A 4,914-nucleotide genomic window follows, 5' to 3' on the forward strand; every position below is an offset into this window, starting at 1 on the left:
AATAAAAAAAATGATTGATTACATGTGTATTACCCCTACTGAATCATTGTTTTCATGGTGTTTTAATAGCTGTAGATTTCTGAATTACAATGCTGCTGCTTGCTATTACCTGTTACACCCCATGCTAGTTTATATTAGGGTGTGTAACAAGCTATCAAATCGTTTTCTTGGAGTGGAATGAGAATTTAATAACTTGATAATATTTTTATTAAGTGAAAAGGGTTAAATCCGGTGATGTTAATGTAACCTGGACTTAATTTTACCTTTCTGAAATTGTTATTTTGAGTAATCACCTAAGTCTATTATCTGGAATTTGTCTACATATTGTTCTATAATAAGGTCAGAGCTCAAATTACATGGAGTTGTCTAACTAGAGTTCATTGAATTATTGCTTGATTTTGTGTGAACTTTAAGGATGTCTGAAAATCTGGTTTAAAAGTTGCTGAAGTATTCTGATTCATTCTTCTGGGATGCTATTTGATAAAGCTTCATAACCACCCTTCATTGTCATTCTTAGTGATAAAATTTAGTTTTTTTGGCTTTCTAAAAGAAGCTGAAACTTAATCTAAAATTGTAAAACATGAACTTGTTTAACAAATGCACAACATGATTGATATTGTGTAATTGGTCAGCACTGTTTTCTGAATTCATTCTAATGAATCCTATTTTGCAGTAGTTGTATAGTAGATAAAAGTATGATGCTCATTAGATATTATGGAAATGTATAGTGTTTCATGGTGTTGGTTACTTTGTTTCTCTTTCTAACTGATTGTAGTGGCTTGAAAAGAATTCATGATTCTTTTATGCTTTAAAATTAATCATTATTAGGTGAATCAATTCTGATGTTCATTTTGAGAAATCATGCCATTCAAGAATTCAGTTCTGAATAGAGTTTAAATCTTATCTTAGGAATTGAACATGCTGCTTACATTTTCATTCTTCCGGATTAATTAAATGCAGCAACTGATTTTTGTTGTTGTTCTCATTTAAGTGACCTGAACTGTTAAGATTGTCCATGACATTGTGTTGAAGTATAATGCATGTTTACAACTTACTACCCCATAATTAAGATTGTGAAAGTTTGATCTGTTAAGCTGTTTGTTTTAAATCCTCTTTGTATTCAGTTTATGTTCTGTAGCCCATAACCGATTCTTCTATTAAGTTTGGCTAGGAATAATTTGATATGCCCCACAACTGATAATTGGTCTGGCTTGCTAATTTGTGTTCTGGTCAGTTATTTAATTTGGACTTCTAGTGAATTCTGAAATATATATTGCCAGATACTTGTTGAAATTTAGAATTTGTTATTGTTTTCATAACTGCAGACTCTCTTGAGCTTAAACTTATGTCTAATAGTATAAGATCATTAGTTATGCACTAAGTTGTTAATCATGTCCCTAATTAACTAATAATTACTTTTCAGGTACATGAGCGGTGACACACCTAATTCTAAACTCAAGCGAATCAGGCAGTATTTAGATCAAGAGAGATCATTCTATTCTTTTCAAACCGATCAACCAGAAGAATTGAAACCAGAGGAAGTTGAATCAACAGAAGATAGTCTAAAAGGAGAGGAAATGGGTGAAAGAACCTTGAAGGAGATGGCAGCCCCAAATACGGGAGATGATCCTCTCTGCATTGTGTTTCCGGAGCTGGACAAACCCCTCAAGCTGAATTCAGGTTTCCTTAATCTTCTTCCCAAATATTATGGGAAGTCAGGTGAGAATCCTCATCGACATTTAAAAGAGTTTAAGGTTGTTGTTCTTCTATGAATCTTGAAGGAGTTGAACAGGATCATATTAGATTGCATGCTTTTCCTTTTTCTTTGCAAGATGTGGCTAAAGATTGGTTGTATGATCTTCCTGCTGGATCAATTACGACTTGGAATGTTATGGCATCAGCTTTTCTAGGAAAGTACTTTCCAGCAAGTCTAATTGGATCCATCAGGAAGGAGATATGTGGTATTAGGCAGAATGATAATGAGTCCTTGTATGAATATTGGGAACGTTTTAAGAGATTATGTTCATCCTGTCCCCAACACCAGATTAGTGACCAACTATTAATTCAATACTTTTATGAAGGCCTATTGCCTACTGATAGGGGTATGATAGATGCTTCGAGTAGGGGGGCATTAGTGGACAAAACACCAACCCAAGCTAGGGCTTTAATTTCTAATATGGCTCAAAACACCCAACAACATGGTTCTAGAAATGATGTTAAAAGAGTAAATGGAGTTGATTTAAGTGGTATTCAGAATCAATTACAAGAAAATGCTCAACAAATTGCTACTTTAACTACTCTTGTGTCTAAAATTGATGCTAGTAATGAGTCTAAAGCTAGAGTGTGTGGAATTTGTTGTAATGAGTCTCATCCTACTGATAAATGTCCTGAATTCCAATATGAAAATGTGAATACTATAGGTGGTTATTCTGGTCAAAGAAAATATGATCCTTAATCACAAACTTATAATGAAGGTTGGAAAGACCACCCTAACCTAAGGTATGGAAATAGACCACAACTTCCACAATCTAATCAACCAAGGCAATATGGTCAACAAAATCCACCACCCCAATCTGGTCCTTCACTAGAAGAATTAGTTAAGCAACTAACAAATCAAATAGGGCAAGTCCAAAACCAAGGTGTTGAGTATCAAAAGAAAACTGACACGCACCTTCATCATATAGACACTCAAATAGGTCAGATTTGCACTTCTCTAAGTAATCTTGAAACTCAACTTTCAGGTAAACTTTCATCACAAACAATCCCTAATCCCAATGGTCATGTTAAAGCTGTCACACTTAGGAGTGGTAAAGTGTTAACTGAACCTAAAATGAAAAGTCGTGAAGTTGAAAAAGAGATAGAAGTCAATCCTAAAGTTGGATCAAGGGAAAGAGTGGAAAGTGAGGGTATTGTGAAGGAGAGTGAAAAAGAAAATGAAGGGGAGAGTAAAACTGAATCTGATTCTGTTGTTTCTCGTTTTAAAGATTTGCCTCCTTTCCCTTCTCGATTTGCTAAAGCTAAGAAAAAGAGTCTTGACAATGAAATTCTAGAAACTTTTAGGAAAATTGAAGTCAATATTCCCCTTCTTGATGCTATTAAACAGGTACCTCGTTATGCAAAGTTTCTTAAGGAACTTTGTACTAACAAAAGGCATTTTCGTCCTTCTGAAAAGGTAAGTATGGGGGAAAGTATTTCAGCTATTATCCAAAAGAAGCTTCCCCCTAAGTGTAAGGATCCTGGCATGTTTTGTATTCCTTGCAAAATTGGCGATTCTAAGTTTGAAAGGTGTATGCTAGATTTAGGACCCTCCATTAATGTTATGCCGAAATCTGTTTATGATACTTTAAATGTGGGTTCTTTGTCTAAAACTGATATTGTTATTCAGTTAGCTGATAGATCTAACGCATTTCCAATAGGAGTCTTAGAAGATGTACTTGTGCAAGTGAATGAATTGGTTTTTCCTGCTGACTTTTATGTTCTAGATATGGGTGATAGAAGTGATAGTGTTCCACTGTTGTTAGGTAGACCATTCCTGAAAACTTCTAAGACTAAAATTGATGTTCATGAGGGTAATCTAACTATGGAATTTGATGGAGAAATTATTAAGTTTAATATTTTTGATGCTATGAGATACCCAAGTGATATCAATAATGTTAGTTCCATAGATATTTTTGATGCTTTTGATTGGATAACTCAGGATGTATTTGATAAGTGGTGTGACAAACTGTTAGAAAATGATGTTCCTGATTATATGCGTGAAATTTCTTATTCTTCTGTTGTAGCCGCGTCTGATGTGGTTGATGTGAATGAAAAGCCTGATTTTTCTTTGCCTTTATCTGTGCCTAAATTGATTCCTTCTATTGTTCAACTACCTATTTTAGAGTTAAAAACCTTGCCCTCTAATCTGAAATATGTTTATTTGGGTGCTAATGAGACATTGCCTGTGATTGTTTCAAGCTCATTAAATGAATTTAAAGAAGCAAAGTTGTTGAATGTGCTTAAAAATTATAAAGAGGCAATAGGATGGACTTTAGCAGACATAAAAGGCATTAGTCCCACCTTATGCATGCATAGAATATTTCTTGAACAGAATGCTAAACCCACTAGAGAAACTCAACGAAGGTTAAACCCTTCAATCAGGGAAGTTGTTCAAAAGGAAATTATTAAATGGATAAATGCGGATGTGATCTATCCTATTTCTGATTCTCAATGGGTAAGTCCTATTCATGTGGTGCCTAAGAAAAGTGGAATAACAGTAGTTGAGAATAATAAAGGCGAGCTTGTCCCCACTAGAGTTCCTAGTGGATGGAGAGTATGCATAGACTATAGGAAGCTTAATCAAGCTACTAGGAAAGATCATTTTCCTTTGCCTTTTATTGATCAAATGTTAGAAAAACTTGCTGGTCAGTCATTTTTCTGTTTTCTTGATGGTTATTCTGGTTATACTCAAGTTCCAATAGCTCCTGAAGATCAAGATAAAACCACTTTTACTTGTCCTTTTGGTACATTTGCCTTTAGGAGAATGCTTTTGGATTGTGCAATGCCCCTGGAACTTTTCAAAGATGCATGATGAGTATTTTTTCTGATTTAATTGAAAAAGATATGGAAGTGTTTATGGATGATTTTACTGTTTTTGGTGATTCATTTGATAGATGCCTTCATAGTCTGTCTCGAGTTCTGAAAAGATGTGTTGAAACTAACCTTGTGTTGAATTTCGAAAAGTGTCATTTCATGGTTGAACAAGGTGTAGTACTTGGACATATTGTAAGTGCTAAAGGTTTAGAGGTTGACAAAGCTAAAATTGATGTCATTAGTTCATTACCTTATCCTACATGTGTTCGTGAAATTAGGTCATTTTTAGGGCATGCTGGCTTTTACAGACGTTTTATTAAAAATTTCTCTAAAATTGCATCT

The 4,914-nt window shown here is 34.4% G+C and overlaps 1 non-coding gene across 1 annotated transcript; it reads right to left on the reverse strand.

The window, feature by feature from the left end:
* Positions 1 to 1,938: 1,938 nt before the first annotated feature.
* Positions 1,939 to 2,047, reverse strand: LOC130466628 (small nucleolar RNA R71). The gene has a single exon (XR_008926800.1). It is a non-coding gene; the product is annotated as a small nucleolar RNA R71 (small nucleolar RNA).
* Between the last annotated feature and the right edge of the window lie 2,867 nt (positions 2,048 to 4,914).

The sequence above is a fragment of the Spinacia oleracea genome, chromosome 1 (genome assembly GCF_020520425.1).
Source record: "Spinacia oleracea cultivar Varoflay chromosome 1, BTI_SOV_V1, whole genome shotgun sequence".
Lineage (NCBI taxonomy): Eukaryota > Viridiplantae > Streptophyta > Magnoliopsida > Caryophyllales > Amaranthaceae > Spinacia > Spinacia oleracea.